This window comes from Molossus molossus, unplaced genomic scaffold (assembly GCF_014108415.1).
Source record: "Molossus molossus isolate mMolMol1 unplaced genomic scaffold, mMolMol1.p scaffold_m16_p_13, whole genome shotgun sequence".
Lineage (NCBI taxonomy): Eukaryota > Metazoa > Chordata > Mammalia > Chiroptera > Molossidae > Molossus > Molossus molossus.
Window position 1 is genome coordinate 59,308,263 of NW_023425348.1, and position 25,051 is coordinate 59,333,313.

At 35.3% G+C, this 25,051-nt stretch overlaps 1 long non-coding RNA gene across 2 annotated transcripts in view; it reads right to left on the minus strand.

Annotated features, from left to right (window-relative positions):
- LOC118629073 overlaps nt 1-25,051 on the minus strand; it is a 64,701-nt gene that overhangs the window by 9,498 nt on the left and 30,152 nt on the right. Inside the window, exons 4-5 of one of the 2 annotated variants that reach the window (XR_004959347.1) lie at nt 22,034-22,115; nt 18,728-18,842 (exon numbers count right to left, since the gene is read on the minus strand). This is a non-coding gene — a long non-coding RNA (uncharacterized LOC118629073). Of the gene's footprint in view, nt 1-18,724; nt 18,843-22,033; nt 22,116-25,051 lie in introns of those variants that run through there. The other variant, XR_004959346.1, reaches the window with a different exon arrangement.

Sequence of the window (25,051 nt, forward strand, 5' to 3'; positions counted from 1 at the left end):
CAGAACTTAAAACTATCTGTAAAAGGAAGACACTTAAAATGATAACACTTTATTATTTATTTATTTATTTATTTATTTATTTATTTATTTATTTTTAATCCTCACCGGAGGACATTTTTCCATTCTTTGTTCAGATAGAGTGGGAGGGAGAGAGAGGAAGAGAGAGAGAGAAACATCGATATGAAAGGGACACATCGAGTGGCTGTCACCCGCACAACCAACCAGGGCCAGGGACAAACTGCAACCGAGGTACATGCCCTTAGCGGGAACTGAACCTGGTTCTCTCCGGACCACAGGCCGACGCTCTAACCACTGAACCAAACCAGCTAAGGCAAAATGATAACACTTTAAAACAGAAATGTGTGTCTACAATCTAGAATATATATCTCCCAACAGAGACCATATCTTTAAAGAGGTATTGATCACAATAGATAGGTGCCTCTAACTCCAAACTGAGCCAGGATAAAATTAACAATAAATAAAATCACAACAATGTCATAAAGACAATATAGTTGAGTTTCATTGCTGACTTGCAACAAAAGGATGACTCTTACTCAGGTCCTTTACCAGTCTGAAATCCTAACACCATTTCAACAAGGACCTTATCTAAAAGATAAATAATAACCATTTCTGTCAATGAACTAACTAGTGGGTACCTTTGACTCTTCAATATCATATACAAGATACAGAGTATTTGAAGTGCCTTAGTATAATCAACAAGGCTGAACAGGAAGTGGTAGCCCTTCCTGGGAGGTGATACTTAGCCCATTCAAAAGAAAATTGGTTATAGGGATCTGCAGTTTTAAGAGACAATAAATACAATAGTCATCATCAAAGCTTTCCTTGATATTATGCAACCCTAGTCTCATTATTTCCCAGTATTATTCAATAAAAATAAACAGGAGAAAAAAGAACTGAGACACTGTGGACTAATAGCAAATAAAAGTGCTTAAATTCCTGTAATAAAAGGTTTCTCAAAGGCTCTGGCCAGGTTGCTCAGTTGGTTAGAGCATCATCCTGATATGCCAAGGTTGTAGGTTCGATCCCCAGTCAGGGCACATACAAGAATCAACCAATGAATGCATAAATAAGTGGAACAACAAATCGATGTTTCTGCTTCTCTCTCTCTCTCTCTCTCTCTCTCTCTCTCTCTCTCAAATCAATAAAAAACAATTATTGAAAGGTTTCTCAAAGCCATAACCATGTTTGTGCTCTGTTAAAAATCATACTCATCATTGGTCTGAGAGAGCAATGCATCAGCCAAAAAAACACAACAGGGTAACATAAAATTTGTCATTTTGTCCAGTCACAGGTTTTTGCTTCCTCTTTCCCTCCCATCCTATCTTCCTTTGCTATTTCAATAACTATTGACTGTCTACTATATGCTAGGCACAGTACTGTGTACTAGGTCTGAATAGTTAAGAAGATATAGTCTCTGCCTTTGTATTATTCACAGTTAATTTCATTCCAATAGGAGAAACTCTGGGAGCTAATTGTATAGCATTTGGTGCAAGTTTTCATAGTCATTTTCCCAAAATTACCTAAAACTATCTTTATTCTCTTAACAACTGAACTGCACCATAAATGTTAAGGATTTCTGAAAATATAAAGCAATCATAAACATATTAACTTTCCTTTGCACTTCTACTATTTCCTATAAACTATTAAAATTTGAACTAAATCTTTCAAGAAAGAGGTCAGTCTGAACTGTTCCAATAAATCCTACATGCGATGAAAGCAGGAAGAGGGCGGGAGAGGGTAGCAAAGAAAAAAATCTTTTGTACCTGCCAAAATTCAGCAGTTGTATGATCTCTTACAAATCAGTTGTTCTGCACATAGTGATATAATGATGGGGGGGAGTAATTATAATTAGGTGCCTATTTTGATTCCTCTCTCCATAGTATCAGTATTGAATGTTATTTGATTTTGGCAAAAGATAAGGTCACTGACTGCTTGAAAGATGTGCAGTATCACTTCTGTGAATGTTTCACATGGGATGTCTAAAAATGAAAAACATCTCAATCTCAATCACATACTAGCCAGAAGGACAATCTGCAGAATTCACAATTACATTTAAATATATAAATAAACAAATAAATAGAATCTGTGGTATCAGTAATATTTTAAAAATTCAATACTCTGAAAAGGAAAATCATTTTTTAACTTATACATTAAAAAGTTGACAATGCTATGAAAACTCATTAAACCTTTTAGTGTGTGCATTTATTGAGTCTAAATTACCACTAATTAGCTGATCATCTACCAATATAACTATAATTATTTCTTTTTTAAATTATTTTTGCTCAGGTATGACAGGTAATTTAAGCATTTAGATGTTTTTCTTAAATAAAATATATTAGCATTATTATTATATATAAAGTCTTACACATAGAAAATTTTTTACCAGAGTAATTTCACTCACCAAAAGTTAAACCACTTTAAAAAGTGGGGATATGATGAACATATAAATAAACAGAAGTGCCTTTCATCATGTGCCCTGACTAGTCAGGTAAAATTATGAACAAATTCATATTATATGTTTTGATAATTCTATATTCAGATGTTTACTTCTCAAGATTCTGATCTCACAATCTTGATTAGAAAAACTGACATACCATTTCCAGGATTTTGATACTTATACTTTTTGTAAAAGAAAATAGTAATCAAAATTTTATTATGTCTGATTTAAAATGAGGACTCACTCAGAAGGACTTACTCAGAAAGAACCATAGCTCTTGATTCTATTCTATGGTATCTTCTTACCTCAAGCAGTTAACCAAAGGTCCTTAAATAAATATATAATCATCACTAGAAACAAATAATTTAGTAATAGATTCAAATAGCCAGAATAACTGAGGATATCACTCAGTCATAATTATTAAAGATTCATTAGAGTCCTAGCCTAAAAATGAGAAAGAAAACAAACCAGAAGTACTGAAATTACACATCTCCAAATCAACAACACTCTCCAGCCATCAATTAAACCTGACTGAAATAAATGGAACTATGGCTGAAAATATATCAAATGGTTAGATGGTCTGAAAACTACCTGTTGATCCAAATCTTTTTTTTTTTTTTTCTCAGAGAATATCATCTTCTTCACACTCCCTTCCACTAAAATAAAAGTATTCCAACTACATCTTTTGTGGTTGGTCCAATACTCAAATACAATTAAAGGGTAATGGTGGCATCTTCTTTACAGGTATAGTTCAAATAATTTTGCAAACCAATGTCACCCCAATAAATTTAATTTAAAAATATATAACCACAGAATCACATGCAAAAGTGACCATATGCCTAGCCAGTGTGGCTGAGTGGTTGAGCATCAACCCATGCACCAAGAGGTCGCTCGCCAGTTCAGTTCCCAGTCAGAGCACATGCCCAGGTTGTGGGCCAAATCCCCAATGAAGGGCATGTAAGAGGTGGCCAACTCTCCCTCTCCCTTCCTCTCTCTCTAAAAAGTTAATAAAGAAAAAAAAGTGACCATAAACGCATTAGTTATTAATTTAGGACAAGCATCTCTAACATCTCCATGTTGATCAAAGAATTTAACATTTCAAATTAAAGTATAAGATTTCAGATTTGTTTTCAGCAAATAACATTTTATCCTAATCATAAATTTACTTTCATTCAGATTGCTGCTAATATTTAAAAAGTCATGTTTTTGCACTTGGTTTTATTTCCTCTTTCATATAGTAAAATGCATGGGAAGTTAATTCATAAAATATAAAAAGCTTACAAATTTTATTCTATAGACAAACAATATTATGAAATTCACAGGCCTCAGCTGTGAGTGCTTCTGGGATCAAATTAAGTCACTTCATACCAGGAATTTGTGACTTTATCCTCTTTTTCATTATTCTTATATACCACAACAAAATTGCCACACATAATTTTCCTTTTTGAGTGTCAGTTGAATGTCTTCCAGGTTTCAGAATCCCAAAACTTTTGATGGTATTCTCAAAAGGTAGGGTGTCCAGTTAGTGTTATAAAGACACTGATCACAACTAGTAAACATAACTACGATTTTTCATAAAATTTCATCTTTCCATCCCAAGTTTCCTTAAACACCGGAAAATATTATCAAAGATGTCAAAAGTAACTTCCTGTGCATAATTAGTGTGTGTGTGTCCAGGTGGAGTGTTAAGATGGGCAAAGTAAAATTAGAAAATTTTCCATATGGTATCTGTGCTGCATTTGACAAATTTCTTAAATCCCTACTCTTCTCCAATATGTCCCTTTGTGCCTCTTTCTTCTCTGTACCTCAGACCTTAAACTCCCCTCTGTAAAATTTACCACTCCACAGTAACTATATCCAATAAATATGTTCCCTCATCTAAATTTCCTTGTGACTACACACTATACACTACCCCTGGCATGTCCCAGTATACCAACTGTCCTTTCTTTCATAAGGCCTCTTCTGTTTTAACTAACATAAAGCTGGCAATTTCTATATGGGGGTTAATCTAAACATAAAATTCCATTACTCTTTCATTTACCATTCCATAATCAACCCTTGCTCATATATAATTCTCTTATGTAAATATCCTTTTTTCTCACCTTAATATTAACTTTATAATTATAAATTATATTGGCAGCATTATTATTTACTATTAGTATAAATGATAATATCAGAAGCATCATTATCATTATTAGTTCCCACAAGGCTATGGAAATGTCTCATGCCTCATACAGAACAAGAGTTGTGCCTTTTCAAATGATATGATGTCTTATATTTGGGTAATAAAGATATGTGATTAAGCCCTTTTGTTACATAGCTACATCATAATGTACATCATAAAGGCCCACTCAGTGATGTGATTAGTTCAGTCTAGTAAAGACCTGTTAAATTTCAAATGCTGGCTCTGTCCTTAAGAAGTCAAATCATGCCCTGGCCAGTTCGGCTCAGTGGTTACAGCATCAGCCTGCGGACCAGAGAGTCCAGGCACTGACTGGGATTGTGTGGGTGGCAAACACTCGATGTGTCTCCCTCATGTAGGTGTTTTTCTCTCTCTCTTCCTTCCTCTTTCCCTCCTGCTCTATCTAAAGATAAATGCAAAAATGTCCTCAGGTGAGGATTTGAAAAAAAAAAAGAAGTCAAATCACAGTGTTTCTCTCTCTCTCTTCCTCCCTCTCTCCCTCCTGCTCTATCTAAAGATAAATGCAAAAATGTTCTCCAGTGAGGATTAAAAAAAAAAAAAAGAAGTCAAATTACAGTTTCAAAAATTAACCAAAATACTTTTTCTACACAATGCCAACTATTAAGAATCTCTGATTTATATTCCTAACTTAACTAGGTATTTTCGCATTATGTAAGTGGCCTTTGAAACTAAAGCAGAAAGAAACATCCTGGAAAAGCATTTTCCTGAGCACTGGTCATAGTAGGACTCATACAGTTCTATAAACTCCACTGGCTGGCCAAAACTTGAAGAAATCAAATAATGCCTTGGTCAGGTCACTCAGTTGGTTGGAGCATCATCCCATACAATAAAAGGTTTTGGGTATGATTCCCAGTCAGGGCACATACCTAGGTTGTAGGTTTGATCCCTGCTCGGTGCACATGCCAGAGGCAACTAGTTTCTCTTTCTCTTTCTCTTTCTCTCACCCCCACTCCCTGCCTCTCTCTCTCTCTCTCTCTTTCTCTCTCTCCCACCCCCTTTCTCCTTTCATCTCTCCAAAACATATCCTTGGGTGAGGATTTAAAATAAATAAATAAATAAAATGATTTATTCTCAACTTTCCAACCTCCTGCCTTCATACACCAACCTTTCTAAGGTACACCTGAAAAATTCCCTTCCTACCACCTGCAAATTTTTTAATCTTCCACCTGCTAATACTCTTCAGGAAAACATTTCTACCTGATTCTGTGCCCAATCTGCAAGAAATGCCAAGGATTGCTCTCATACCATTCAAGTTCTACTGACTAGGGGGAAACTCTGCTTGCCTAAGTGGAAAGGATAATTTACAAAGAACGAAGATATTCACTATGTACTACAATCGCTAGTTTGCGACTGAGAATTTAGTCAGGTTTCTCATATGCCTCTTTGAGAACTTTTGTCCAAAGCAGAAACCTAACTTCACTATATCTGCTATTTCTCAAGATTTCCAACATTCTAAAGATGTTGTACTCTGGTAAACTGAGAAGGCAAGGTTAAGGCCCTTGTTTTTCAACCATGATTAAACCAATGCTTTAGTCGAAGATTGAATGAACTAGTTGTGAAACCTAACCCTCTAGAGCAAACTAGCCTGTTTAGCAATACAGTAAGTATACCCTCTTCTGATTTTCCATATGGAGCGCCAATTTAAAAAAATGAGAATTCTCAGCTAAATAGCAGCTTTTCTTTCAAAGTAAAAAACAAAGCCCCTCTCACAGTGCTTACATTTGTGATACATCTGTAAAGTGATTTTTTAGCATCAGAAAGCATTTTAATTGTAGTAAACTGAACAATGCTGAAATTGTTTGAAGAGGAGATTAAATTTAATGAAATTCACAAACAACCCCTTTTAGAAAGTAACAACAATTTTTGAACATTAGAGAGTAGCTCATTATATCAAGACAACTCCACTGTAAAAAGCAGTCTGACTTCAATCACTGCATATCTACATGTTAATGAACTTGCTATATAAAGCAGGAACTAAGCAGAAAAAGTAATAAAAAAAACTGTCATAATGCATATTTGCTGGGGGAAAAAAACTTCTTTAATCAACAAGACACCTTTTCACTAATACCTTAATAGTATCTAAAACTCTTTCGAACACCACAAAAGGAAGATGATACTTTCAAGTTTCTTTAGGACATTACACAGCTTGCACATTCCTGTAGTGTTCACATGCTGTCAGTATCACCATTCCACTTTTAAGTTTCAACAGACAGATACAGCTTAGTACAAAGTCTCTGTCATAATAATTTTGTGGCTGCCCCCTGATCAAACATAAACAAATCTGAAACTGAAAAGTGAGAGCCAACCAATGACCTTTGATTAGAAGCACAAACCTTGGTTTTAATAAAATGCCTCATTCATTGCTCTTGGGTGCCAACAAGGAAGGTGTGTTACAGACTGAAAAGAGCAGTCAATACACCATTTACACTCATTCAATGATATCCATTATTCACAGCTGGAATTTGTGATTATAGCAAGTGTGACGCAGGTGTCTTAAAAATAGCAAAATCAAAACACAAAAGTGCAGTTTTCTACCTTTAAACTAAATAAAATTACTTTACCCCTGTCTCTCAGTTACTTGTTACTGCCTTTCATGCCTTACTAATCATATTGTACTAATCTTCTTTCCTAAACTGTAATTTTCACAGTATTTGTTGCTATTACTGAGAATTGAAAAAGCACTGGCAATATTTACTTCTGAACTTGTGATTTTCCTAGGCTATCAGAGCACCACTCAAATGCATGTCTATAATGTGTATTTTAATTAGAGCAAAGTTTGAAATTTAGGTTTTTTATTTTGCCTTTTTGTCAAGAAAAAAAGTTTTAAACTACAGCCCTGGTTAGCATATTTTGTGTCAAATACCAGATTACCCTCAAGAGCAATGGCTCAAGAAAATGAAAATCAAGTCCAATTTTTATGACTTAGATGCTGAGGGTGAGAGATAGGACAGAGTTTTCAAAGCCAATCCATCCATAAGTGTTGTGATGGATTTATACAAAGGAACTGTTAAAGCCAATGAGAACTGTAAACTAGAATGATTAGGTACATGCAAGCTACACAGTGCATGCCTTAGAGTGACACTAAAATATTTCAACTTTTGCTCTAAAACCAGAGAACTTCAAATGTAATTGCCAGTGTTATTGCTAGTACCTAGCACTGTCCCTAAAATATGGCAGGAATATATAGGGCTATAACTTTGTCAGGGTGAGAAGGTGGCAAGATCGGAGAAGTGATCTGAGGAAATAGTCTATCTACAACTCAAAGTGCAAGGAAGCAAGGAAGGGAAGGAATAAAGAAGGGAATAAGAGAGGGCAGGAGACAGGGAAGGAAGAAAGGAAGCAGGAAGAGAGCAGGAGAGGCAAGAAGAAAGGGAAGAGAAGAGACACCAACGTCTTAAAAATAGTGTAATCATAAATCATGTTGTCTATGCTGCAACAAAGTATTTCTGCCCTCTTGCATTGGGCACCACAGTCTGCCCAGTAGTCTGAACTTCTCCTGACAATAACTGCAGCTGTACTGCCTCACCTGCTGTAAATAAACAGCCCCACACAGGCTCTGACAAATCCCTGAGATATGAATGTAAGGTCTTAACATAATAGAAAACTCATGACTTCATTCATCTGCTAGATCAGCTGACCAGAACTCCAAGCTCATGAGGACAGAGACTCTGTCCATCTCCTACACTGCTACCTCCTCAGCACTTAGATCAGTGCCTGATTAGAACAACAGACATTTAATAAAAATTGCTTTAAAATTGATATTGTAAACATTAATATTTTTAGGATCCTGAATAGACTATAATTTAGGGCAGCAGTGCTCAAAGTATTAGCATGGTATCTCTGAGAGTCCCCAACACTCTTTCAGAGATCTTCAAGGTCAAAACTATTTTCTTGATAAAGATAGTAAGTTAGCCCGACCAGTGTGGCTCAGTGGTTGAGTGTCAACCCATGCACCAAGAGGTCATGGGTTCAATTCTCGGTCAGGGCATATGTCTAGGTTGTGGGCCAAATCCCCAGAGGGGGGCATGCAGGAGGCAGCCAATCAATGTTCTCTTTCATCGATGTTTCTACCTCTCTCTCCTTCTCCCTTCCTCTCTCTCTAAAATCAATAAAAAAAAAAATTTTTTAAGGCCAGTGACATTTAAAAAGAAAAATAATAAGTTATTTGTTTTTTTTACTTTCATTTCCTTGCAAGTGTACAGTAGAGTTTTCCAAAGGCTACATAATGTCATTCCTCTAAAAGCTAATGAAAGATGTGCTTCTGTGTTCTTATGTTTTAAAATTTGTAATGCAGAGACTTCCATTTCTGGGAAGATAGAGTAGAAAAACTTTTCCCTATTCCTCCCTCTAAGTACAACTAAAAACCCTGAACATTATATATAAAACAAACATAAGAAGATTATAAAAGGTAGAAAGAGGAAAGAAGACTAGCTAGACCCTCAGGACCAAAAAAATGCCAAGTGGTAAAATTTCCTGAATTTTTTCTTTGCCTCATGTATCCCAGACTTGGAACTAAAGAAGCCAACAACTTTGAACCAAAAACAGTCCCAAGAACAACCTATTCACTCCGATCAAAGAACTAGGAAAGGGGCAGCTTTCAGCTAGTCAGAAAACTTTTAGGTAACAACCACCCTAACACCAGATAAATACTACAGTAGGGAAAAAAAAAAAACTGTGGTCCATCCTGACCTATTCAAATAAAGGCCAAGCAGGGAGCCAAACTTCTATTTTCGTGTGGTTATAATGAGGCATCTAACACCCACCCCCAGGAAAGAGTCAAAGAATACTATGTAGGGCCCTGGCCAGTTTGGCTCAGCAGTTAGAGCATAGGCCTGTGGTCCAGAGAGACCCGGGTTCAGTTCCCACTAAGGGCGTGTACCTTCGTTGCAGTTTGTCCCCGGCCCTGGTTGGTCGTGCAGGTGGCAACCACTCAATGTGTCCCTTTCACATCGATGTTTCTCTCTCTCTCTTTCTCTCTCTCTCTCTCCCTCCCTCCCACTCTATCTGAACAAAAAATGGAAAAAAATGTCCTTGGGTGAGGATTAAAAAAAAAAAAAAAGAATACTCTGTAGGGATATAAATCTTTTATTCCCATCAGCCAGTAATAGCCATCCTGTCTGCTCTCTTACCCTGTGTGCAGTGTCAATGGAGAACATGTGAGGAGCCTGGATTTCTACTCTCACAAGGCAGGAAGAGATTCCCTTCCTCCTGCGATGGAATCAGGGGAAGCCTAGTAAAGCATCAAAACTTGCACCACTGCCCAGCAGTAACAGCACCACCTTTACTGTGATGTCAGTGACAACCAGGTGGGGAGCTAGAACTTCTCATTCAGCAGTAACAAGGAGCCCACACAAACAGGTGTGGAACCTGGACTTCTATGTCCACATGGCAGTAACAAAGTAAAAACCACCCTTCCCCTACTGGAATGGTGTCAAAGAAAACCAGCCATAATAGAAGGTTTATATAAGAGTGTCATAATATAATACCAAAAAAGCAGGTTTCAAGCAAAAGTCACTGTCATACCAAGAACCAGAAAGACCTCAAGCTAAATTAAAAGAGATCTAAATGAAAAAAGAACAATCAAAAGATACCAACACCAAGATGTTAGAATTATCTGACAAACATTTTAAAGCAGCTATGATAAAAATGTTTAAATGAGCAACTGTGAACACACTAGAAACAATTTAAAAAATAGCCTCAACAACAACAAAAACTTTAAAGAAGAACTTAATAGAGAATTTAGAACTGAACACTATAATAACTGAAATAAAAAGCTCAGTGGAGGGGCTCAGTTGCAGAATGAAAGGAACAGAATCAATAGCTGAAAGACAAAACAATATAAATTATCCAATCTAAACAATAGAGAGAAAATAAAATTTACATTGATGGGCAGAGTGTCAAGAATCTTTGAAATTATAGCAAAAGATCTAATGTTCATATCATCAGAGTCCTATAGAAAAGGAAAAAGGAAGTAGTGATGAAAAAGTTCTCAAATAAATAATGCTGAAAAAATCCAAATTCTAGCCAGAGACATAAACCTACAGAGTCAAGAAGATGAGCAAACCTCAAACAGCATAAACCAAAAAAAAACTATACCAAGACATACCATAATTAAATGTCAATGTTTAAAACAAAAAAGAAAAAAATTGGAAAACATCTAGATAAAAATGACACCTTACCAATAGAGGAAAAAGAATGCAAATGACAGCAGATTTCTCATCAAAAGCCATAGAGGCCAGAAGAAAATAACACAATATTTTTCAAGTGCGAAATAAAAGAATTGTCAGCCCAAAATCCTACACTCAGTGAAAATATCCTTCAGGAATGAAGGGGAAATCTGAACAATCTCAGATGGAGAAAAACTAAGAGAGTTTAACAACAGCAGACCATGGCAAAGGAATGGCTAAAAGAAGTTCTCTAAACAAAGAAGAATCAACAAAAGAAAGAATGTTGAAACATCAAGAAGAAAGAAAGAACAATAGGTAACCTGGGTAGGTACAATAGGTTTTCCTTCTTGCAAGTTTTCTAAATGATGGTTGATGGTTGAAGCACACTGCCTGATGTGGTTTTAAATACATATAGAAAAAAAACATTTAAGGCAGTTAAATAAATGGGAAAGAGTAATGGGAATTCAAGGGTAAGGTTTCCACACTTTACTCAAGCTGGTAAAATAAATAAATAAAAACTATGCCAATAGTCAGCAATTGATAGAACTGGATGGAAAAACACCAAGGATATATAAAGAACTCAACAACAAGATAAACAGACTCTAGTTGACATTTATAAACACTCCATCCAACAAGGGCCCATATACTGAGATAGACCATCAACTAGACCATAAAACAAACCTTAGCAAATTTAAAATAATTTAAATTACATGAAATCTGTCCTCTAAGCACAAGGAAATCAAACTAGAAATCGGCAACAAAAAAATAACAGAATTATCCCCAAATGCTTAGAAACTAAGTACCATATTTCTAAATAACCCATAGGTAAAAGAGGAAATATCAACCAAAAATTAAAAATACCTTGAACTAAATGAAAATGAAAATATATCAAAATTTGGGGGCATGGCTAAAGTAGTACTAAGAAGGAAATTTATAATTTTAATGTATACAAAAGGGAAAAAATGTCGAATCAATAATCTGAACTCCCACCTCAAAAACCTAAAAAAAGTGAAATAGCCGGACCGGTGTGGCTCACTGGTTGAGCGTTGACCCATGCACCAAGAGGTCACCAGTTAGATTCCCAGTCAGGTTACATGCCCAGGTTGTGGGCCTTATCCCCAGAGAGAGGCACGCAGGAGGTGGCCAACCGATATTCTTTCTCGTGGATTTTTTTTTTCTCTCTCTCTCCCTTCCTCTCTCTCTAAAATCAATACAGAAAAAATATTTTTAAAAAAACGAAAAAGCAGCCCTGGCCAGTTTGGCTCAGCGGTTAGAGCATCAGCCCGTGGACCGGAGAGTCCCCAGTTCGATTCCCACTAAGAGCACGTACCTCGGTTGCAGTTTGTCCCTGGCCCGGGTTGGGGTCATGTGGGTGGCAACCACTTGATGTGTCTCTCTCACATCAATGTTTCTCTCTCTCTCTCTCTCTCTTTCTCCCTCTCTTCCTCCTGCTCTATCTGAGGATAAATGCAAAAAAAAAAAAATGTCCTCAGGTGAGGATAAAAAAAAAAAGCAAAATAAACCTAAAGCAAGCAGAAGAAAAGAAATGGTAAAGATAAAAGCAGAAACCAATAAAATTGGAAACAAGAAACCTAGAAAAAATTAAACAAATGATCAGTAAAATTGGCAGGCCTCTTGTCAATACTGATGGAAAAAGACACAAATTACCAATATTAGGAATTAAATGAGATATCACTACAGACACTGCGAACATAAAAAGGATAATAAGTGAATATTATTAACTCTACACACATAAATTTTACAGCTTGATGAAATAGATGTCCTTAAGAAATACAAAGTACTACACTTCACCAAATATAAAACAGATATTTTGAATAGTCTTATAACTATAAGGAAATTGAATTTATAAGTTTCAATATTCCCCCCAAAAGAAATTTCCAAATGTTTAAAGAAGAATTAATACCAATTCTACATAATCTCTTCCAGAAAATAGAAGAGGAAGGGACACTATCCAATTCATTTTATAAGGCTAGTATTATCTGATACTGAAACTAAACAAAAACAAAACAAAAAAGTACCAAAACAAGAAAGCTTCTGAACAACATCCCTCATGAATATAAATGCAAAAATTCATATCTTTTTGTATTAAAAAGAACCACTGAAATGAGTATCCATAGTAACCCACTCTCTTCTTGGACAAAAAAATAATAATTTTAAGTGAACAAAATAATCAACAGAAAAAAACCAATGCCATAAATATCAGTTGAAATAACCCACATAAACAAAAGGTTTTGGAGTACTAAATAATTTTCAAAAGTGCAGAGGTCCTGAGACCATAAAGTTTGGAATTTCTGATTTAAAGCACCAGCTCTTTATTTTACCACTAGCTACTTGAGATACATCAGAAATCTTCAAGAGTTTTCTGAAATATGAGCTATTCCTATTAGGCTCATCTTTAAGGTAAGTCCTGTGAGGATCCAAAAATATTGTTACCCGCCTTTAAAACACTTTAATTTCAAATGCGCTAGAGGAGTTAGAATCCTGCCCTAATGATAACAGATTCTGGGGAATGAACAACACTATATATTAATGTTTGATCATTTAAAGGTTTCTGTGGGAAGTTCAGGATACTTCCTGCTAAGAAAAAAAGAATACATTGATTGAGTCAGTCAAGCCTGTTATATCTCAAGCAAATGGGAACTCAACCAAACCCATCACTTCCCTACAGTTTTCAGAAATCCCTAGTTCTGACCTCAAGAAATAGGGATCACAATCAGAGAAAGATAAGTATCACATGATCTCACTTATATGTGGAATCTTAATGAACAAAATAAACTGACAAACAAAACAGATTCAGAGACATGAAAGCATGGAACAGACTGACCAATCTCAGAGGGAATGGGGGAGCGGAAACATTAACCAAAGAACTTATATGTGTAACCCATGGACACAATCCTGCAGTGAAGTTAGGGGTGTGGGTGGGGGTAGCAGGGTGGAGGGTGTCAATGTGGGGAAAGAGTGGACATCTGTAATATTTTCAATAATAAAGATAAATTTTAAAAATAAAACAAACAAAAAAAGAAATAGGCATCAAAATAGCATCTGATTCACCGAGTATGATGGTTATAATCTAAAAAATGGAAAATAACAAATGTTGGTAAGGATGTGGAGAAACTGGAAACTTATTACATTGTTGGTAGGGATGTAAAATGAATGGTACAGCTATTGTGGAAAACAGTATGGCAGTTCCTCAACAAATTAAACATGGAATTATCATATGACCCAGGAATTCCATTGCTAGGTATATATCCAAAAGAACTGAAAACAAATACTCAGAAGAAATACTTGCAAATGCATTTTCATAGCAGCACCATACAAAATAGCTGAAAGGTGGAAACAACCCAAATGCCCATCAATGAACTGATAGGTAAACAAATTGTATATACACAATGAAATATTATTCAGTCATTTAAAAAAAATCCATATAGATGAACCTAGAAAAGATTATGCTAAGTTTTTTGAAAAGCTTGACAAAAGGTTACATATTGTATGATTCCATTTATATGAAATTCCAAGAAAAGGTAAATCCATAGAGATAGAAAGAAAACTGGTGGCTGCCAGGGACAGGGAGAAATGGGGAATAACTGCTTTAACAGACATGGGGTTTCCTTTTGGGGTGATGAAAAGATTTGGGAACTGAATAGATGTGGTGGTTGCACAACATTGTAAACATACTAAAACACCACTGAATTGTTCACTTTAAAATGGATAGCTTTAAGTTATGTAAATTCTACCTCAGTAATATTAACAAGATGTAAAAATAAAGGACATATTGACCTGATCTTAAGGTCATGAACAATAAAAAATTCAAATTGTATACAAAAAATAGTAGCTAAGAACCTTCGCTCAGTCAAAATTAATATTCTCTCTTAAGTGTATCTACAGCCCTCTGTCCATTAGTCAATCAAAACATTCATCACATTATAGAATCTGAACATATTTTTTCTGCCTTTTATAACGCCCACCTTCACTTTCCCATTAGCAACAGTGATCTTGAAAAAGAAAAATAAAGTTGAAGGTATCACACTACCTGATCTCAAACTATACTACAAAGCTATAGTAATCAAAATGGCATGGTACTGGCCTAGATGCAGACATATAGATCAATGAAACAGAATACAGATCCCAGAAATAAACTTATGCATTTACAGTCAAATAATATTTGACAAAGTAGGTAAGAACATACAATGGGGTAAAGACAGTCTATTCAATAAATAGTGTTGGGAATATTGGACAGATACATGCAAAAAATGAAACTAGACCACCTTATTATACCATACACAAGAGTAAACTAAAAATTGATTAAAAATGTAAATGTTAGACTAGAAACTATAATAATCCTAGAAGAAAACATAGGCAGTAAAGTCTCTGACATTTCTCATAGCAAAATTTTTTCTAATACATCTCCTTGGGCAAGGGAAACAAACAAAAAATAAACAAGACTATATTCAACTAAAAAGTATTTGCACAGCAAAGGAAACCATCAACAAAATAAAAAGGGAAACCACTGACTAGCAGAACATATTCGCTGATACATCTGAAAAGAGATTAATAATATAAAATTTATAAAGAACTTGTAAAATTCAATACCAATAAAAATTCCAATTAAAAAACAGGAAAAGGACCTGAATAGACACTTCCCCAAAGAGAACATACACATGGCCAATAGACATATGAAAAATTTCTCAACATCACTAATAATCAGAGAAATGCAAATTAAAACCACAATGACATATCACCTCACACCTGTCAGAATGGCTATCATCAATAAATCAACAAACAACAAGTGTTGGCGAGGATGTGGAAAAAAGAGACCATGGTACACTGTTGGTGGGAATGTATATGGTGCAGCCAGTGTGGAAAGCAGTATGGAGTGACCTCAAAAAATTAAAAATGAAACTGCCTTATGAACCAGTGATTCTATTTCTGGGAATTTATCCGAATAAACTTGAGACACTAATTCAACAGAATATGTGCACCTCTATTTTCATTGCAGTGCAATAGCAAGATTTGGAGGCAGTCCAAGTGCTCATCAGTAGATAAGTGGATAAAAGAGCTGTGGGTACATTTACACATTGGAATACTACTTGGCTGTAAAAAAAAAAAAAAAAAAAGGAAATTTTATCTTTTGCAAAAATATGGATGGACCTAGAAAGTACTATGCTAAGTGAAATAAGCCAGTCAGAGAAAGACAAGTACTATATAATTTCACTCATATGTGGAATCTAATGAACAAAATAAACTAACAAGCAAAATAGAGGCAGACTCAGAGAGAGCAGGCTGACAGCTATTGGAGGGTATGGGGAATGGAGGAAGGAATAGGGGGGATAAATGGTGATGGACAGACACTTGATTGGGGTGGTGAATACACAATACAGTGTACAGATGATGTGTTATAGAATTGTGCACCTGAAACCTGTATGATTTTGTTAAACAGTGTCACCCCAATAAATTCAATTTAAGAAAAAGAGGAAAAAATAAAATAAAGGCATATTGCTCAATTACAAAAATAAAAGTAAAGTCTATGATACCTTGAAATTTTTGCATTAGATCTTCCCTTGGAGCATTTGGAACATAAAGAATATGGACAGTAAAGGTAAAATAGAAACTCTGAGCCAACAGTAAGGAGATGGCCTGAATTCTGCTCTTTCTTTTATTCTAGCATTTTTGTATATATGTACATGCACATTGACCATAATTTTTACTAGTGCTTTGAGAAAAAATTGTAAGTTATCTCTGAGCCTCTTGGTGGTCTTTCTGCATTGTGTCTCTTTACTTCCTTCTGTTTGTATCTTGGAAAATGCCTTGTGGATTTTTAAGCAGAATGTGACTTTTCATTCGTAAAATAAAAACATATTTGAAACTCAAAAAAAAAAAGGAAACTATGTCTCCTATAACATATTGTCTAAGAGAGTCTCCAAAATGTATTTCCCAGTAGCTTGTAATTTAAATGCACAAAATTTTGTAAAATAAGTAAATAAATAGCTCCTCTTGTAAACATTTATTTAGCAGCCCTTGTAAAGAGCTGAGTGTACCTGTAATCCACTCTCTTGGGAGCATTAGGGCTGACAAGCTGTTTGATAGATAGTATGATGAACCAGAACTTAAGTTTTTCAAAACAGTTCAAATTAGTTAAAGTACTCAAACTTTCCTTCATCATCATATGAAAAAGACCAAAATTCTTTATAGTCCTTCAGTTAATAACTACCAGAAATTTTCAAATACACCTATGTTGCTTTTAACCATCTATTGACAACATTACTAAACTATATATAATTTTAAATTAGGATGCCTGTAGTTGGCAGAAGTAAAAGGATTGAAACAATATTGATAATATAAATATTTATATAGAATTACTACTTTTAAATGAGTAAACATCTGTCCAAACATTCTCCTGTTCTTTCCCTACCAAGTACTGTCGTTGATTTAAAGTATCACACTTTTTAAAAATATTAAATTTACTTGAACACTTAAGATTTCAGGGTCCTGCCCTGGCCAGTTTGGCTAAGCAGTTAGAGCGTTGGCCTGCAGTCCAGAGAGACCCGGGTTCGGTTCCCGCTAAGGGCACGTACCTCGGTTACAGTTTGTCCCTGGCCCTGGTTGGGTCGTGCATGTGGGAGGCAGCCACTCGATGTGTCCCTATCACGTCGATGTTTCTCTCTCTTTTTCTCTCTTCCTCTCTCTCCCTCCCACTCTATCTTAACAAAAAATGGAAAAATGTCCTCGGAGAGGATAAAAATAAAAATAAAGATTTCAGGGTCCTCAGAGAAAATATTATAACATTTTCTTCATGTTTGTCCTGTCACTTCTTTTGATTTGTTACCACTGCATTTTATTGTACCAAAAATAAAAACAAACAAAAACTTTTAAAAGGTGAAAGCATTTTTATATAATCAAATTTGTTTCAGACCTACAGGTTCAAGTATCTCATTTTCAACAAGTGTTATGAAAATTACAGTAGAGCTCCTTGGGCATTTTATTTCAGAGTAATCATTTTTAATGATTTTTAAAGGATGTAGCAACATTTCCCTGTGCAAATCAGTCTGTGTGAATAAAACTGTGAGATACATGCCAGAGCAAAGACCTTTAAATTCATCTTTTTAGTTAACTCTTTTTATGACTAGATTATAGATTACTTTGAACTGGAATAAAATTATCTTGAAACATGATCAAACAAACAAGTACCTATACAGAAATTTCTTTTTTGTTTCAGTTACTCCTCAACTAACAGTATTAGTATTATTTAAGATAAATGTATCATGGTGTATCTTGTATATAACTGAAAAAAGTTTTGTTTGCTATTACTTTAACAAAAAAGCACACTACAGTATTAAGAACATATTCATCATAATACATGAGTTTTTTGCTTAATCTCAAAAAATTCTTTGTTGTCTAAAATGTCCAGACATTAGATTGTGCTTATAAAATTAATTGACATTTTATATTACCAAGATTATTTCATGACAATATCACAGTAATGCTATAGTTACAGCAAGTCTGATTTCACTACAAAAATTTAAGAAATACTTGAAACCACAATGCTTAATTTATTTGTCTCAAAAAGAAAGCCTATACAAAAAAAAAAAAATGACTAATATTTCTCAATGTTTAACCAAAATTAGCCTTTTCAAAAGACAACATTGGTAATCTAATTAATTTTAAGTTACCTATATTTATAAAACTGCTATGAAAAATTAAGCATTTTAGTTGCAAGACTTTTCATCTCTTCATTTGTCACCTAAATTGTATTCCTGTAACTTTATAATAGAGTATGTAGTTTGAACCTTTTAACTAATGGATCAGCAACAAGTAAGTCAGGCCATTGCAATTACTGTCCACATGTTCATGTATATAAAACACTCTGCAGGTCAATCTAACCATTTTCATTGCGAAAAAGGCTGTTTCTTCCTTCTTCATAATGTCTTCAAATGTTTCTTCCTTCTTCTGAATTGATCAACTATCTCAGCATTAATACAATGGCCATTTGTACTTGCTGTGTAAATAAAAGGTAACAGAATTTGGCTTAAACAAACAGAGACAAAGAGGCCAGTCTATAGATTCATTGTTTCTTCAACATTCTTTAAACCATTCTAATTCTGTCTTTATCTCATATTAAAGTCTGATCATATATATTTGATTCCGTTTTTAAAATTTCAGTAGACAACTTCAGTGCTAACCTACTACTGCCCTGTCAGAAAATCTTTGATGTCACAGCATAATAGCTTCTGAAAGAACAGCACTAATGCTTAGTGTAACATTAAACCAGGGCTCTGCAGTGAGGCTGTCTGCTGTCGGAACAAACAATTTCACTGCTGTTGCCCAGAGGTGACAAGGTTGGGACCCATCTGTACAGCAACCCTCACTACCAAGAGAGATTTATTTGTATTAGGAACTAAGAATGCTGCCTCTTTCTTTTAAATATGCCAATCTCTATTTTGAAAATAAAGAAAAACAAATTATATTGCAAACATGTGACTCAATTCTCCCCTGAAGTGTAAGTTACACACTAAAGATATCTTATGTTTTCAAATAATTAATAGGTCAAATGAATAAACTTACTACAAAGAAGCAATTAATGTACTATTTCATTATTTCAGAAGTTACACCAAATATTGATATTTCAGACTTTTATAACATACTTGGAAATGACTATACAGACCTTTCCCTTAAGATATTTTTAGGTGTTACCAAAGTATCTACATAACTTTAGCCATTTCAGCCAAAAGATTCACCAACAGAGGAAAAATGTAATCAGTAAAATAGTGACTGTGCAGATAATCAATAAAACAACTAGTACACGATTTCTTTTTTAACATTAATGAACTGAAAATGTGACAATTTCCAGACATGTATATAACAGTTATACAAATATCTAATTAATATTTAACCAAAAATCTTTTTCTTTATTGTTTTTTTGTTGTTGTTGTTGTTTGTTTTAGAGAGAGACAAAGGGAGAGGGAGAGATAGAAACATCAATGAGAGAGAACATCAATTGGCCACCTCCTGCATGCCCCTCTCTGGGGACCTGGTCCACAAACTGGGCATGTGCCCTGACTGGGAATTGAACTGGTGACCTCTTGGTGCATGGGTCAACATTCAACCAATGAGCCATACCAGCGGGTTCCAAAAATCTTTTTTAACATCATCTATTATGAAATACCAAGGCATATTGGTTCTTCTCTGAATCCTTAAAGCCATTTATTGTTTTTTGTTCATTTAACAATTAGCATTCTGACCTCTCTGTTACTATTGTCTTTGTTATTTAATTTTCTTATATTAATGTTATGTAAGACCTGTACAGAACAACTTATAAACTTTATTGGGAGACTTTAAAGAGAACCAAAATAAATAAAGAGATATAATGTGTTCATGGATTGGAAGATTCAATGTTATAATAGTATCATTTCCCTAAAAATTGATGTATTGATTAAATGCAAACTGAATTAAAATCTCAATAGTTTTTGTCTGTGGAACTTAAAAAGCTAATTCTAAATTTATATGGAAGTGCAAAGGGCCAAGAAGTGCCAAGACACTCTCGGAAAATATGAACAAGGTAGCAGAATTTACTCTACAAGATAATAGACTTTTTATAGAGTAAATATAATTAAGCCCGTGCAGTACAGGTACAAGGATAGACAAACACATCAAGAGAATAATAAAGACCCTCAAATAGATCCATGCTTATAGGGCACTTGATATATGACAGAGGTAACCCTGCAGAGCAGTCAGGAAAAGATGGATATTAATAAACTATCTGGGACAGCTGGATACCTTTAAAGGGGTGGGGTGGTGGCAGAATACAACTACATTGTTACCTCAAACAATATCAAAAAAAACTGCAGGTGGATTAAAAGCCAATGTGAAAGTTATTGGAGATTATCTTCATGACCTCGGATAGGAACAAATGTCTTAAACAGCACAGGAAAAAAATTAACCAAAAAGGAAAAGATCAATAAATATTCAACTATATTAGAATTAAGAATATCTGTGCATCAAATGATCCCACCAAGAGAGTGAAAAGACAAGCCAGGAATGGGAAAGGATGCTTATAACACACAAAGTTACAAAAAAATTCATATACATAATATATAAAAATCTACAAATCATTTTTATAAAGAAAAAAAAAAGACAGCCCAATAGAAAAATGGACAAGAGACTTGAACAGGCACTTCACAAAAGAAATCTACCTGATCAATAACTTATTAAAAATTACTTAATGTCATTAGTAATCAGGAATGCAAATTAAAACTATGAAGAGAGATTACTACACACCTCACAGATTGGCAAAAATGAAAACCCTAATGACATTGCCCCGGCCGGTTTGGCTCAGCAGTTAAGAGCATTGGTCAACAGACCAAAGAGTCGAGGGTTCAATTCCAGGCAAGGGTTCTGTTCCCAGCCCTGATCAGGGTCATGCAGGAGGCAATCAAACGATCTGTCTCTCTCTCCCACTCTATCTGAAGATAAATTAAAAAATATCCTCGGGTGAGGATTTAAAAAAAAATTCTGACAATATCAATTGTTGACAAAGATATTGAGCAATGGGAATGCTCATAGACTATTGGTGGGAGTATAAACAATCACTTTAGAAAAGAGTCTAGCATTATCCGGGGGAGGTGAAGGAGGGCATAAGGGGGATACATGGTGATAGACAGATTTGACTTGGGGTGGTGAACAGACAATACAGGGTATATACAGATGATGTGTTTTGGAATTATGTGCCTGAAACCTGTATAATTTTGTTAACCAGTATCACATCAATAAACTCAATAAAAAGGAGAAAAAAAAAGATGAATATAAGCACACCCTTTGACCCAACAATTCCATTCCTGTATATACAACCTAGAGAACCTTGTGTACTTGTTCACCAAGAATGGATAAATGGACGTAACGGTTCAGAGCAGTATTGTTCATAATAACCAGCAACTGGATCTAGTCCAAATGCTCACTGACTATAGAGAAAATAAATAAACTCTGATACACAATAAGAAGCAAATTAATGAACTAAGATTTCATAATGACTTATGTTGAGCAAAAACTGAAACACATAAAAAATAGATTCTGCATGATTTATATAATGCACAAAAATAGGAAAAATCAAACTATTGCTCAGAGATGCATTCATAGACAATAAAACTATAAAGCAAAGGAAGTGATGAGCATTAAACATAGAATGATGATTACCTCAAAGAGACAACGTGGGGTATGCTTGGAAAGAAACAAAGAGGCTTCTGAGATGATGTCAGTGTTCCATTTTTTTTAAAACCTGGATGTTGGTTACATAAAATTCACTTATAAGTGTTCATTATACATACATACAACTACATTTTTTATATATTTTGCATGTTTAGATTTCAATTTTTAAAAAGAAAAAACAATTCTTCACAAAGAGTTATTGTGAATATAAGTAATAATATATGAGAAAAGCCCTTTGAAAATCATAAACTACACACATACTAATTTTTAAAAAGTTATTTAAAGACTGAAACCACCCTCATTTATAGACCAAGCAATAAACCACATGGTATAAATCCCCTGCCTCAAAATCATATGTTGTCACCTCTAAGTAATGAAACATGTCTTCAGTAATATCATAAAACAGTGTTTAACATTCTTCTCTTAGAGATCCATTCCTTTGGATTAAAAACATTCTCCTTTTTTAAAATCCAGATACCTCTTGCAAAAATATACTAAGCAGGAAACTAAAATTATGAGGGATTGTTAAAGGAACTGCAATATGAAGATTTATAGTACTCTATTTCACATCTCCTTAAAACAGTCCTATGTGAAAGGTCTTTATCCCCATTTAATAGCCCCTCCAAGATAGTACAGATCAGATGGCTATCTTTAAAAACTAAGGGGGAGCCCTGGCCAGTTTGGCTCAGTGGTTAGAGCGTCGGCCTGTGGTCCAGAGAGACCCTGGTTTTGTTCCCGCTAAGGGCACGTACCTCAGTTGCAGTTTGTCCCTGGCCCTGGTTGGGTCTTGTGGGAGACAGCCACTCAATGTGTCCCTTTCACGTCAAGGTTTCTCTCTCTCTCTCTTCCTCTCTCTCCCTCCCACTCTAGCTGAACAAAAAATGGAAAAATATCCTCGAGTGAGGATAAAAAAAAAAAAAAACTAAGGGAAAAATTTTCAAAAGTATAATAATAGAAATAAACATTTTATTTTTTATTTTTATTTTTTTTTATTCTCACCCCAGGACACTTTTCCATTTTTTGTTCAGATAGAGCGGGAGGGAGAGAGAGGAAGAGAGAGAGAGAGAAACATCGATGCGAAAGGACACATCGAGTGGCTGCCACCCGCACGACCAACCAGGGCCGGGGACAAACTGCAACCGAGGTACGTGCCCTTAGCGGGAACCAAACCCGGGTCTCTCTGGACCACAGGCTGACGCTCTAACCACTGAGCAAAACTGGTCAGGGCGAAATAAACTTTTTAAATGAGAAAAGAATGAAGGGAGGAAGGGAGGCAGGGAGGAAGGAAGGGAGAAGTTAATAAGTTAATTTATTTATTTTTACTAATTCTTAGTTTTAAAAACAGAATCTCAGCCCTGGCCAGTTTGGCTCAGCGGTTAGAGCGTCGGCCTGCGGTCCGGAGAGACCCGGGTTTGGTTCCCGCTAAGGGCACGTACTTCGGTTGCAGTTTGTCCCCGGCCCTGGTTGGTCGTGCGGGTGGCAGCCACTCGATGTGTCCCTTCACGTCGATGTTTCTCTCTCTCTCTCTCTTCCTTCCTCTCTCTCCCTCCCACTCTATCTGTACAAAAAAATGGAAAAATATCCTCAGGTGAGGATAAAAAAAAATAAAAAAATAAAAACAGAATCTCACATACATACAAATTCCATTTTCAAATGTATGCACACAAATGTGCATTGTTTTGCGTTATTAAATGTGTAAGCAAAAGGGGCATGACTAGAGAATTTTTAAATAATTAACTCCATTATGTTATAAAGAGTAATTTAAATATACATTGCTTTTTACACTATTAATTATTTGGTGTAATATATCTTTCTTGGTTTTCCTTTTTGCTATCAAAGTTACATATTCTATGTCTGAAAGGACCATGTCTCAGCTAGTAGGAGTGGAATTTCTGGGTCATACAGTAATTACATGTTTATTCTCTCAGGTCCTCACTTCCTAGATGACCAAGAAAAGAAGGAACAATGGTTGTGCCAAAAAAGACCATGGCCATGTGCAGCCTATTCGCTGCACCTACTGTGCCCAATGCCTGCCCACAGATGAGGCCGTTAAGAAGTTCGTCATTTGAAATGGAATAGAGGCCACAGCTGTTACGGACATTTCCAAAGGGATTGTCTTCTACACCTATGTGCTTCCCAAGCTGTATGTGAAACTACATTACTCTATTCACAGCAAGGCAGTCAGGAATCATCTCATGAAGCTCGGAAGGACCAAAGACCCCAACCCTGACTTAGACCTGTGGGTGCTGTCCCATGACCTAACCAAAACTCGTGTAAGGAGATAAGTCCTAAAGGACTGAAGAAAAGTTCTCCAGAAAAAAATTAAACGGAAACTGTACTTTTTAAAAAAATTACATCTTTAATTATAGAGAAACTGCTAAACTGTTTTCTTAAGTGGCTATACCATTTTACATTCCCACTGTCAATGTATAAGGGTTCCAATTTCTCTGCTCAACGTCACTAATTATCGGAGAGATGAAAATTAAACTATGAGGCATCACCTCACACCTGCCAGAATGGCTGCAATCAACAAATCATCAAACAACAAGTGTTGGCGAGGGTGTGGAAAAAAGGGGACTCTAGTGCACTGCTGGTGGGAATGCAGACTGGTGCAGCCACTGTGGAAAACAATATGGTGTTTCCTCAAAAAATTAAAAATGAAACTGCCATTTGACCCAGTGATCTCACTTCTAGAAATATATCCTAAGAAGCCTGAAACACCACTCAGAAAGATTATATGTACCCCTATGTTCATAGCAGCATTATTTACAATTGCTAAGATCTGGAAACAGCCCAAATGTCTATCAATAGATAAGTGGATAAAAAAGCTGTAGTACATATACACAATGGAGTACTATGCAGCTGTAAGAAAGAAAGATCTCTTATCCTTTGAGACGACATGGAAGGACCTCAAGAGTATCATGCTAAGCGAAATAAGCCAATTAGAGAAAGACAAATACCACATGATCTCACTTATTTGTGGAATATAATGAACAAGGTGAGCTG